The 14,304-nt window shown below is 38.4% G+C and overlaps 1 protein-coding gene across 1 annotated transcript in view; it reads right to left on the reverse strand.

The window, feature by feature from the left end:
- The window catches only part of FAM227B (family with sequence similarity 227 member B), a 201,520-nt gene that overhangs the window by 43,384 nt on the left and 143,832 nt on the right, over positions 1–14,304 (reverse strand). The window lies entirely within an intron of this gene.

Here is a 14,304-nt window from a genome sequence, read left to right on the forward strand (position 1 = left end):
ATAATAATTAGTAATAGGAAAACATATGAAAGTATAAATCTCACTAGGAAAGGTAAACATACATAGCAAAATTTGGAATACTCCAATGTTGTAAACGTGGTGACTTAATCACTTACAAATCTGGTATAAGTAAAAAGACAAAAGTATTAAAAATAATTAACTCAATAATTTGTTAACAGTACATAAGGTAAAAAAAATTGTGACATAAAAACATAAACCATGGGGGAGGAGTAATAATGTTAGTTTTAGAATGTGTTCAAACTTAGCTGTACCAATATAAAATAGGCTGTTATAAATATAAGTTGTTTTATGGACACCTGGGTGGCTCAGTTGGTTAAGTATTTGCCTTAGGCTCAGGTCATGGTCCCAGTGTCCTGGGATTGAGTCCCATATCAGGCTCCTTGCTCCACTGGGAGCCTACTTTTCCCTCTGCCCATCCCCTCTGCTCTTGTTCTCTCTAACAAATAAATAAATAAAATCTGTTAAAAAAATGTAAGTCATTTTAGGTAAGTCTCAAAGTAGTCACAAAGCAAAAACTTATAGTAGATATACAATAGATATAGACCAGTGGAACAGAATAGAGAGCCCAGAAATCGACCCTCAACTCTATGGTCAACTAATCTTCGACAAAGCAGGAAAGAATGTCCAATGGAAAAAAGACAGCCTCTTCAATAAATGGTGCTGGGAAAATTGGACAGCCACATGCAGAAAAATGAAATTGGACCACTTCCTTACACCACACACGAAAATAGACTCCAAATGGATGAAGGACCTCAATGTGAGAAAGGAATCCATCAAAATCCTTGAGGAGAACGCAGGCAGCAACCTCTTCGACCTCAGCCGCAGCAACATCTTCCTAGGAACAACGGCAAAGGCAAGGGAAGCAAGGGCGAAAATGAACTATTGGGATTTCATCAAGATCAAAAGCTTTTGCACAGCAAAGGAAACAGTTAACAAAACCAAAAGACAGCTGACAGAATGGGAGAAGATATTTGCAAACGACATATCAGATAAAGGGCTAGTATCCAAAATCTATAAGGAACTTAGCAAACTCAACACCCAAAGAACAAACAATCCAATCAAGAAATGGGCAGAGGACATGAACAGACATTTCTGCAAAGAAGACATCCAGATGGCCAACAGACACATGAAAAAGTGCTCCATGTCACTCGGCATCAGGGAAATACAAATCAAAACCACAATGAGATATCACCTCACACCAGTCAGAATGGCTAAAATTAACAAGTCAGGAAATGACAGATGCTGGAGAGGATGTGGAGAAAGGGGAACCCTCCTCCACTGTTGGTGGGAATGCAAGCTGGTCCAACCACTCTGGAAAACAGCATGGAGGTTCCTCAAAATGTTGAAAATAGAACTACCCTATGACCCAGCAATTGCACTACTGGGTATTTACCCTAAAGATACAAACATAGTGATCCGAAGGGGCACGTGTACCCGAATGTTTATAGCAGCAATGTCTACAATAGCCAGACTATGGAAAGAACCTAGATGTCCATCAACAGATGAATGGATCAAGAAGATGTGGTATATATACACAATGGAATACTATGCAGCCATCAAAAGAAATGAAATCTTGCCATTTGCGACGACGTGGATGGAACTAGAGCGTATCATGCTTAGTGAAATAAGTCAATCGGAGAAAGACAACTATCATATGATCTCCCTGATATGAGGACATGGAGAAGCAACATGGGGGGTAGGGGGATAGGAGAAGAATAAATGAAACAAGATGGGATTGGGAGGGAGACAAACCATAAATGACTCTTAATCTCACAAAACAAACTGGGGGTTGCTGGGGGGAGGTGGGATTGGGAGAGGGGGAGCGGGCTATGGACATTGGGGAGGGGAGGCGAACCATAAGAGACTATGGACTCTGAAAAACAACCTGAGGGTTTTGAAGGGTCAGGGGTGGGAGGTTGGGGGAACAGGTGGTGGGTGATGGGGAGGGCACGTTTTGCATGGAGCACTGGGTGTTGTGCAAAAAGAATGAATACTGTTACGCTGAAAAAAAAAAATAAATAAAAAGGGAAAAAAAAAAAAAAGAACAAAAAAAAAAAAAAAAGAAAAAGGAACCTACACATACCATGACCAAAAAATCATCATATCACAAGGGAAGAGAGTAAGGGAAGAAGAAAGGAAAAAAAATTACAAAATAGCCAGGAACAATTTTTAAAAAAATTAACATATAATGTATTATTAGCCCCAGGGGTACAGGTCTGTGAATCACCAGGTTTACACACTCACACAGCACTCACCATAGCACATACCTCCCCCAATGTCCATAACCCCACCACCCTCTCCCTACCCCCCTCCCCCTGGCAACCCTCAGTTTTGTGAGATTAAGAGTGTTTTATAGTTTGTCTCCCTCCCGATCCCATCTTGTTTCATTTATTCTTTTCGTATCCCCCAAATCTCCCACATTGCTTCTCCACTTCCTCATATCAGGGAGATCATATGATAGTTGTCTTTCTCTGATTGACATATTTCGCTAAGCATAATACCCTCTAGTTCCATCCACATCGTTGCAAATGGCAAGATTTCATTTCTTTTGATGGCTGCATAGTATTCCATTGTATATATATACCACTTCATCTTTATCCATTCATCTGTTGATGGACATCTAGGTTCTTTCCATAGTTTGGTTTATGTGGACATTGATCCTATAAACATTTGGGTGCATGTGCCCCTTTGGATCACTACATTTGTATCTTTAGGGTAAATACCCAGTAGTGCCATTGCTGGGTCATAGGGTAGCTCTATTTTCAACTTTTTGAGGAACCTCCATGCTGTTTTCCAGAGTGGTTGCACCAGCTTGCATTCCCACCAACAGTGGAGGAGGGTTTCCCTTTCTCGGCATCCTCGCCAGCATCTGTCATTTCCTGACTTCTTGATTTTAGCCATTCTGACTGGTGTGAATGGTACCTCATTGTGGTTTTGATTTGTATTTCCCTGATGCCAAGTAATGTGGAGCACTTTTTCATGTGTCTGTTGGCCATCTGGATGTCTTCTTTGCAGAAATGTTTGTTCATATCTTCTGCCCATTTCTTGACTGGATTATTTGTTCTCTGGGTGTTGAGTTTACTAAGTTCTTTATAGATTTTGGATACTAGCCCTTAATCTGATATTTCACTTGCAAATATCTTCTCCCATTCTGTCAGTTGTCTTTTGGTTTTGTTAACTGTTTCCTTTGCTGTGCAAAAGCTTTTGATCTTGATGAAGTCCCAATAGTTCATTTTTGCCCTTGCTTCCCTTGCCTTTGGCGATGTTCCTAGAATGAAGTTACTGCGGCTGAGGTCGAAGAGGTTGCTGCCTGTGTTCTCCTCAAGGATTTTGATGGATTCCTTTCTCACATTGAGGTCCTTCATCCATTTGGAGTCTATTTTCATGTGTGGTGTAAGGAAATGGTCCAGTTTCATTTTTTTGCATGTGGCTGTCCAATTTTCCCAACACCATTTGTTGAAGAGACTGTCTTTTTTTCCATTGGACATTCTTTCCTGCTTTGTTGAAGATTATTTGACCATAGAGTTGAGGGTCTATTTCTGGGCTCTCTATTCTGTTCCATTGATCTATGTGTCTGTTTTTGTGCCAATACCATACTGTCTTGATGATGATAGCTTTGTAATAGAGCTTGAAGTCTGGAATTGTGATGCCACCAACCTTGGCTTTCTTTTTCAATACTCCTTTGGCTATTCAAGGTCTTTTCTAGTTCCATGCAAACTTTAGGATTATTTGTTCCATTTATTTGAAAAAACTGGATGGGATTTTGCTAGGGATTACATTAAATGTGTAGATTGCTTTAGGTAGTATAGACATTTTCACAATATTTATTCTTCCAATCCATGAGCATGGAACATTTTTCCATTTCTTTTCATCTTCCTCAATTTCTTTCATGAACACCTTGTAGTTTTCTGAGTACAGATTCTTTGCCTCTTTGGTTAGGTTTATTCCTAGGTTTCTTATGGTTTTGGGTGCAATTGTAAATGGGATTGACTCCTTAATTTCTCTTTCTTCTGTCTTGTTGTTAGTGTACAGAAATACAACTGTTTTCTGCGCATTGATTTTATATCCTGACACTTTACTGAACTCCTGTACAAGTTCTAGCAGGTCTGGAGTGGAGTGTTTTGAGTTTTCCACATATAGTATCATATCTGCAAAGAGTGATAGTTTGACTTCTTCTTTGCTGATTTGGATGCCTTTAATTTCTTTTTGTTGTCTGATTGCTGAGGCTAGGACTTCTAGTACTATGTTGAATAGCCGTGGTGATAATGGACATCCCTGCCGTGTTCCTGACCTTAGCAGAAAAGTTCTCAGTTTTTCTCCGTTGAGAATGACATTCACGGTGGGTTTTTCATAAATGGCTTTGGTGATATTGAGGTATGTACCCTCTATCCCTACACTTTGAAGACTTTTGATTAGGAAAGGATGCTGTACTTTGTTTTCAGTATCTGTTGAGAGTATCATCTGGTTCTTGTTCTTTCTTTTATTAATGTATTGCATCACATTGACTGATTTGTGGATGTTGAACCAACCTTGCAGCCCCAGGATAAATCCCTCTTGGTCGTGGTGAATAATCCTTTTAATGTACTGTTGAATCCTATTGGCTGGTATTTTGGTGAGAATTTTTGCATCTGTGTTCATCAAGGGTATTGGTCTGTAATTCTCTTTTTTGATGGGATCCTTGTCTGGTTTTGGGATCAAGGTAATTCTGGCCTCATAAAATGAGTTTGGAAGTTTTTCTTCCATTTGTATTTTTTGTAACAGTTTCAGGAGAATAGGAATTAGTTCTTTAAATGTTTGGTAGAATTCCCCTAGGAAGCTGTCTGGCCCTGGGCTCTTGTTTGTTGGGAGATTTTTGATGATTGCTTCAATCTCCTTACTGGTTATGGGTCTGTTCAGGTTTTCTATTTCTTCCTGGTTCAGTTATGGTAGTTTATATGTCTCTAGGAATGAATCCATTTCTTCCAGATTGTCAAATTTGTTGGCATAGAGTTGCTCATAATATGTTCTTATAATTGTTTGTATTTCTTTGGTGTTGGTTGTGATCTCTCCTCTTTCATTCATGATTTTATTTATTTAGGTCCTTTCTCTTTCCTTTTTGATAAGTCTGGCCAGGGGTTTATCAATCTTATTAATTCTTTCAAAGAACAAGCTCCTACTTTTGTTGATTTGTTCTATTTTTTGTTGTTGTTGTTGTTGTTGTTTGTTTGTTTCTATTTCATTGATTTCTGCTCTGATCTTTATGATTTCTCTTCTCCTGCTGGGTTTAGGCTTTCCTTGTTGTTCTTTCTCCAGCTCCGTTAGGTGTAGGGTTAGGTTGTGTATTTGAGACCTTTCTTATTTCTTGAGAAAGGCTTATTTCTTGAGAAATGTATTTCTTGAGAAATACATTTTCCTCTCAGGACTGCCTTTGCTGCGTCCCACAGATTTTGAACCATTGTGTTTTCATTATCATTTGTTTCCATGAATTTTTTTTCAATTCTTCTTTAACTTCCTGGTTGACCCATTCGTTCTTTGGAAGGATGCTGTTTAGTCTCCATATATTTGGGTTCTTTCCAAATTTCCTCTTATGATTGAGTTCTAGCTTCAGAGCATTGTGGTCTGAAAATATGCAGGGAATGATCCCAATCTTTTCATACCAGTTGAGACCTGATTTATAACTCAGGATGTGATCTATTCTGGAGAATGTTCCATGTGCACTTGAGAAGAATGTGTATTCTGTTTCTTTGGGATGGAATGTTCTGAATATATCTGTGATGTCCATCTGGTCCAGTGTGTCATTTAAAGCCTTTATTTCCTTGTTGATATTTTGCTTGGATGATCTGTCCATTTCAGTGAGTGGGGTATTACAGTCCCCTACTATTATTGTATTAATGTCAATGTGTTTCTTTGATTTTCTTATTGATTGGCTTATATAGTTGGCTGCTCCCATGTTAGGGGCATAGATATTTAAAAATTTTAGATCTTCTTGTTGGACAGACCCTTTGAGTATGATATAGTGTCCTTCCTCATCCCTTATTATAGTTTTTGGCTTAAAATCTTATTGATCTGATATAAGGATTGCAACCCCAGCTTTCTTTTCTTTTCTTTTTTTTTACATTTTTTTAAAAATTTCTTTTCAGCATTAACAGTGTTCACTGTTTTTGCACCACAACCAGTGCTCCATGCAACACGTGCCCTCACTAATACCCACCACCTTGTTCTTCCAACCTCCCACCCCTGCCCCTTCTAGACCCTCAGGTTGTTTTTCAGAGTTCATAGTCTCTCATGGTTCACCTCCCCTTCCAATTTCCCTCAACTCCCTTCTCCTCTCCATCTCCCCAAGTCCTCCATGTTATTTGTTATGCTCCACAAATAAGTGAAACCATATGATACTAGACTCTCTCTGCTTGACTTATTTCACTCAGCATAATCTCTTCCAGTCCCGTCCATGTTGCTACAAATGTTGGGTATTCATCCTTTCTGATGGAGGCATAATACTCCATCGTGTATATGGACCACATCTTCCTTATCCATTCGTCTAATGAAGGGCATCTTGGTTCTTTCCACAGTTTGGCGACCGTGGCCATTGCTGCTATAAACATTGGGGTATAGATGGCCCTTCTTTTCACTACATCTGTATCTTTGGGGTAAATACCCAGCAGTGCAATTGCAGGGTCATAGGGAAGCTCTATCTTTAATTTCTTGAGGAATCTCCACACTGTTCTCCAAAGTGGCTGCACCAACTTGCATTCCCACCAACAGTGTAAGAGGGTTCCCCTTTCTCCACATCCTCTCCAACACACGTTGTTTCCTGTCTTGCTAATTTTGGCCATTTTAACTGGTGAAAAGTGGTATCTCAATGTGGTTTTAATTTGAATCTCCCTGATGGCTAGTGATGATGAACATTTTTTCATGTGTCTGAAAGCCATTTGTATGTCTTCATTGGAGAAGTGTCTGTTCAGATCTTCTGCCCATTTTTTGATATGATTATCTGTTTTGTGTATGTTGAGTTTGAGGAGTCCTTTATAGATCCTGGATATCAACCTTTTGTCTGTACTGTCATTTGCAAATATCTTCTCCCATTCCGTGGGTTGCCTCTTTGTTCTGTTGACTGTTTCCTTTGCTGTGCAGAAGCTTTTGAGCTTGATGAAGTCCCAAAAGTTTATTTTCACTTTTGTTTCCTTTGCTTTTGGAGACATATCTTGGAAGAAGTTGCTGTGGCTGATATCGAAGAGGTTACTGCCTATGTTCTCCTCTAGGATTCTGATGGACTCCTGTCTCATGTTGAGGTCTTTTATCCATTTCGAGTTTATCTTTGTGTATGGTGTAAGAGAATGGTCGAGTTTCATTCTTCTACATATAGGTGTCAAGTTTTCCCAGCACCATTTATTGAAGAGACTGTCTTTTTCCCACTGTATATTTTTTCCCGTTTTGTAGAAGATTATTTGACCATAGAGTTGAGGGTACATATCTGGGCTCTCTACTCTGTTCCACTGGCCTATGTGTCTATTTTTATGCCAGTACCACCCAGCTTTCTTTTGATGTCATTTAGCACAATTGTTTTCCACCCCCTCACTTTACATCTGGAGATGTCTTTGGGTCTAAAATGAGTTTCTTGTAGACAGCATATTGATGGGTTTTATCTTTTTATCCATTCTGATACTTTGTGTCTTTTGATTGTGGCATTTAGCCATTTACATTCAGGGTAACTACTGAGAGATATGACTTTAGTGCCATTGTATTGCATGTAAGATGGCTATTACTCTGTATTGTCTCTGTTCCTTTCTGATCTACTACTTTTAGGCTCTTTGCTTAGAGGACCCCTTTCAATATTACCTGCAGAGCTGGTTTGGTGTTTACAAATTCTTTTAGTTTTTGTTTGTCCTGGAAGATTTTTATCTCTCCTATTTTGAATGATAGTCTAGCTCGATATAGTACTCTTGGCTGCATGTTTTTCTCATTTAGTGCTCTGAATATATCATGCCAGTTCTTTCTGGCCTGCCAGGTCTCTGTGGATAAGTCTGCTGCCAATCTAATATTTTTACCATAGTATGTTACAGACTTCTTGTCCCGGGCTGCTTTCAGGATTTTCTCTTATTCTCTAAGACTTGCAAATTTTACTATTAAGATGATGGGGTGTGAACCTATTTTTATTGATTTTGATGGGGATTCTATGCACCTCCTGGATTTTGATGCTTGTTCCCTTTGCCATATTAGGGAAATTCTCTACAATAATTCTCTCTAATATACCTTCTGCTCTCCTCCCTCTTTCTTCTTCTTCTGGAATCCCAATTATTCTAATGTTGATTTGTATTATGGTATCACTTATCTCTCAAATTCTCCCCTCGTGGCCCAGTAGTTGTTTGTGTCTCTTTTGCTCAGCTTCTTTATTCTCTGCCATTCGGTTTTCTATATCGCTAATTCTCTCTTCTTCCTCATTTATCCTAGCAGTAAGAGCCTCCATTTTTTTTTTAAAGATTTTATTTATTTGACAGAGAGAAATCACAGAGAGGCAGGCAGAGAGAGAGGAAGGGAAGCAGGCTCTCCGCTGAGCAGAGAGCCCAATGTGGGACTCGATCCCAGGACCCTGAGATCATGACCTGAGCCGAAGGCAGCGGCTTAACCCACTGAGCCACCCAGGTGCCCCAGAGCCTCCATTTTTGATTGCACCTCATTAATAGCTTTTGATTTCAACTTGGTTAGATATTAGTTCTTTCATTTCTCCATAAAGGGCCTTTATTTCTCCAGACAGGGTTTCTCTAATATCTTCCATGCCTTTTTCGAGCCCGGCTAGCACCTTGAGAATCGTCATTCTGAAATCTAGATCTGACATATTACCAATGTCCAATTGATTAGGTCCTTAGCCTTTGGTACTGCCTCTTGTTTTTTTTTTTTTTTTTTTTTTTTTTTGTGGTGAGTTTTTCTGCCTTGTCATTTTATCCAGATAAGAATATATGATGGAGTGAATAAGATGCTAAAAGGGTGGCAAAGACCCTGGGAAAATATGCTTTAACCAAATCAGAAGAGACCCCATATCACGGGGGGAAGAAAGGGGGCAAAAGAAGTTCAGAAAAAAAATTTAAAAAGAAGTAATAAGTAAATTTTATATATATATATATATATATATATATATATATATATATTAGACCGGTGAATAGAACAGGATCACCCACTTAAATTTGGGAGTATCTTGGTCTCTTAGAAGAAAACTACCTGCCCAAATTTTAAAGAATGAAAAACATATATAAGGGTAAACATGATGAAGGTCTGGAATATGACTATTAAGATCAGAAAAAAATTTTTTTTTAATTTATACAAAAGGAGTTGATAAGTTGGTTGGGAGAATAAAGAAAAAGAAAGTGGAGAGGATTTGCTCAGGCTGGAGACTAGAACAAAGTCCTGTGCTAGATTTAGGGTATATTTTGATCCGTTAGAAGAAGTTGTATCCCAAATTTTTTTAGAAGAAAAAACCCTAAGTGTATACAAAAAATAAAGTTAGATACAATGAAGGATAAAATAGGACTATAATAATGAAGGTTCAAAAAAGATTATTTTTTTTTAATGAAAGTTATTATTAAGATAAACTAGTTAAAAAACATTAAAAGAGGAAAGGGTAAACGTTAAAAAAATTTAGCAGAAGAAAAAAATAAAATTAAAAAAAGATGAATGAACTTTGCAAGACTAAAAAATCATGGGGAGAAAGCCATGAATTCCATGATTTGCTTTCTCCTCCTCTGGAATTCTGCTGTTCTCCTTGGTGAGTGAACTTGGTCTTGGCTAGATTTCTTGTTGATCTTCTGGGGGAGGGGCCTGTTGTAGTGATTCTCAAGTGTCTTTGCTGGAGGCAGAATTGCACCGTCCTTACCAAGGGCCAGGCTTAATAATCCGCTTGGGTTTGCTTTCCGGAGCTTTTGTTCCCTGAACACTTTCCGTAGAGTTCCAGAGGACAGGAATGAAATGATGGTCTCCTAATCTCTGGCCCAGATGAGACGAGAGCTCGGGGCCCCACTCCTCAGTGTGCCTTTGGAGAAAAGCACTCAATCACTCCCTTCTCCCTGGTCTCCGGCTGCACTCTGAGCTCACCCAGCCTGTGACCAAGCATCTCTGTCTCTGGCACACAGCCCCGCCCGGAGTCTCCGAACCCCCAGATCCCTGAGCTCATCCAGGAGGGTCTCTCCTGATCTTGTGAGGTCCCTGTTCACAGAGTAGTGGCCTGTGCCACGGATCACAATTTAAGGTAACTCCGAGCCAGCTCCCTCCTCGGCTCTGTCTCTGTAGCCAGCTTCCCCGTTCTAATACCTGCGAGCTCTGCAACACTCAGACACCCCTGATCCTTCCATGATTCCGCAGGGCCTGAGACCATGCTGTCTCCGTGTGGGCTTCACCCCAGCTTAGCCTCTGGAGTGATGTCCCTCAGTGGAGCTGACTTTTAAAAGTTCTGATTTTGTGCTCTGTTGCTCCGCTGCTTGCCGGGAGCCGGCCCCTTCCCCCGCAGTCTGTCTTCCGGTCACTTTGGATTCACTTCTTTGCCGGTCCTACCTTTCAGAAAGTGGTCAATTTTCTGTTTCTAGAAGTGCTGCTCTTCTTCTCTTCAATCTCCTGTTGGATTTGTAGGTGTTTGGAATGGTTTGATAAGCTATCTAGATGCTCTCCTGCTACCTAATGTCATCTCAGCCTGCTACTTCTCTGCCATCTTGACTCCTCCCCCAGATAACAATTTTTAAAATGGCAATAAGCATATGTGTATCAATAATTATCTATAAATATAATGGACTATAATTCTCCAATCAAAAGACAGAGGGGCAAATAGATAAACAGACAAATAAGACCCATCTATATGTTGCCCATGAGAGATTCAGTTCACATGTAAGGATACACACAGACTAAAGATGAAGGGATAGAAAAAGATATTTCATGCAAATAAAAACTGAAAGAAAGCTGGGGTAACTATACTTATATAAGACAACACAGACTTTAAGACACAGACTGTAAAAGAGAGACAAAGATCATTATATAATGATTAAAGGATTATTCCAACAAGAGGATATAACATTTGTAAATATTTGTGTACTCAACATTGGAGTAGCTAAATATGTAAGGCAAATAGCAACAAACCTAAAGGGGAAAAGGGACAGCAATACAATTATAGAGGGGACTTGAATATCCATCTTTTATCAATGGATAGGTCATTTAGACAGAAAATCAATAAAAATCATTGGCTTTAAGTGACACATTAGACCAGATGGACTCTATAGACATCTCTAGAACATTCCATCCAAAAAGCAAAAGAATACACATTCTTCTTAAATAAACGTGAATCATTCTCCAGGATAGATCATTTGTTAGGTCACAAAATAAGTCAACAAATTTAAGAAGACTGAAATCATATCAAGAAACTTTTAAGACTACAATGGTATGAAACTGAAATCAATTACAAGAACGAGAAATACCACAAATATGTGGAGATTAAATAACATGCTACTGAATAACTGATGGATCAAACAAGAAATCAACAGATAAATAAAAAAAATCTTGAGATGAAGAAAATGGAAGTACAACATACCAAAATGTATGGGTGGCATCAAAAGCAGTTCTAAGAGGAAGTTCATAATGAAAAATGTCTACATTAAGCAACAAGAAAAATCTCTTATGGTTTGTCCATAAGAGACTCTTAATCTCAGGAAACAAATGGAGGGTTGCTAGTGGGTGGGAAGTAGGGATAGGTGGCTGGGTTATGGACATTGGGGAGGGTATGTGCTGTGCTGAGTGCTGTGAATTATGTAAGACTGATGATTCACAGACCTGGACCCCTGAAACAATAATACATTATATGTTAATAAAAAAAATAAAATAAATAAACTGTTCTGCTATGATGACATGATACTCTATGTAGAAAACCTGAAAGACTTCATCAAAAAATTGCTAGAACTAACACATGAATTCAGCAAAGTTGTAGGATATAAAATCAAGGTATAGAAATCTGTTGCATTTCTATATACCAATAACAAAGCAGCAGAAAAAGAAATCAAGGAATTGATCCCATTTGCAATAGTACTCAAAACAATAAGATACCTAGGAATAAACCTAAATAAAGATGTAAAAGATCTGTATTCTAAAAAAACCTGTGGATCACTTATGAAAGAAATTGAAGAGGACACAAAGAAATGGAAAAGCATTCCATGTTCATGGATTAGAAGAACAAACACTGTTAAAATGTCTGTACTACCCAAAGCAAACTACACATTTAATGAAATCCCTATCAAAATAGCAGCAGCATTTTTCACAAAGCTAGAACAAACAATCCTAAAATTTGTATGGAACCACAAAAGATCCTGAATTGTCAAAGCAATTCTGAAAAACAAAAACAAAACTGGAGGCATCATGATTTTGGACTTCAAGCTATATTACAAAGATGTAGTCATCAAGACAGTATGCTACTGGCACAAAAACAGATACCTAGATCAATGAAACAGAATAGAGAACCCAGAAATGGACCCAAAAACACATGGTCAACTAATCTTCAACAAAACAGGAAAGAATATCCAATGTGAAAAAGACAATCTTTTCAAAAAATGGTGTTGGGAAAACTGGACAACAACATGTAGAGGAATGAAACTGAAACACTTTCTTACACCATACACAAAAATAAATTCAAAATGGATGAAAGACCTAAATGTGAGACAGGAATCCATCAAAATCCCAGAGGAGAATGGGGGCAGAAACCTCTTTGACCTCAGCCCTAGCAACTTCTTACTAGACATGTCACTGGAGGCAAGGGAAACAAAAGCAAAAATGAACTATTGGGATTTCATAAAGATAAAAAGCTTCTGCACAGTGAAGGAAACAATCAACAAAGCTAAAAGGTAGCCTACAGAATGGCAGAAGATACTTGAAAATGACTCATCTGATAAAGGGTTAGTATCCAAATTATCAAACTCAACATCCACAAATAATTAAGAAATGGGCAGAAGACAGGAATAGACACTTTTAAAAAAGAAAGCCATATAGCTAATAGAGACATGAAAAGATGCTATACATCACTCGGCATCAGGGAAATATAAATCAAAACCACAATGAGATACCACCTCACACAGGTCAGAATAGCTAAAATTAACAACAAAAGAAATAACAGGGGTTGGCAAGGATGCAGACAAAGGGGAATTCCCTTGCACTGTTGGTGGGAATGCAAACTGGTGCAGCCATTCTGGAGAACAGTATGAAGGTTCTTTAAAAAGTTAAAAATAGAACGACCCTATGATCCAGCAATTGCATTACTAGGTATTTACCCAAAGGACACAAAAATACAGATTTGAAGAGGTATGTGCACCCTGAATTTATAGCAGCATTATCAACATTAGCTGATGAATAGATAAAGAAGTTGGATACATATACAATGGAATATTACCCGGCCATCAAAAAATGAAATCTTTCCATTTGTAATGATTTGGATGGAGCTAGAGTGTATTATGCTGAGTGAAATATGTCAGTCAGAGAAAGACAAATATCATATGATCTCACCCATATGTGGAACTTAAGAAAGAAAACAGATGAACATATGGGTAGGGAGAAAAGAAAAAAAGCAGAGAGGGAAACAAACCATAAGAGACCCCTAAATGATACAGAACAAGCTGAGGGCTGATGGAGGGAGATGGATGGGGGATGGGCTAGATGGGTGATGGGTGTTAAAGAAAGCACTTGTGATGAGCACTTGGTGTTGTATGTAAGTGATGATTCACTGAATTCTACTCCAGAAACCAATATCACACTGTATGTTCACTAACTAAATTTAAATTAAAAAAAAGAGCAAAAAGAAAAAAAAAAACTGTTCTGCTAGGTTTTGGATCCTGAGACTTTAAAAAATTAGACAATAATATGTATCGAAGTGTTACTATTTTTCTTAAATCTTTTTCATTTTCTTTCTTTTTTTTTAAAGATTTTTTTATATGAAAAATGCTAATGTTATTTTGCATGCCTTCTTTTTTTTTAATTTATTTTTTCAGCATAACAGTATTCATTGTTTTTGCACAATACCCAGTGCTCCATGCAAAACGTGCCCTCCCTATTACCTACCACCTGTTCCCCCAAACTCCCACCCCTGACCCTTCAAAACCCTCAAGTTGTTTTTCAGAGTCCATAGTCTCTTATGGTTCGCCTCCCCTTCCAATTTTTTTTTTTTTTTATAAACATATAATGTATTTTTATCCCCAGGGGTACAGGTCTGTGAATCACCAGGTTTATACACTTCACAGCACTCACGATAGCACATACCCTCCCCAATGTCCATAACCCCCTCCCCCAACCCCA

The sequence above is a fragment of the Meles meles genome, chromosome 6 (assembly GCF_922984935.1).
Source record: "Meles meles chromosome 6, mMelMel3.1 paternal haplotype, whole genome shotgun sequence".
In the NCBI taxonomy this organism is placed as follows: Eukaryota; Metazoa; Chordata; class Mammalia; order Carnivora; family Mustelidae; genus Meles; species Meles meles.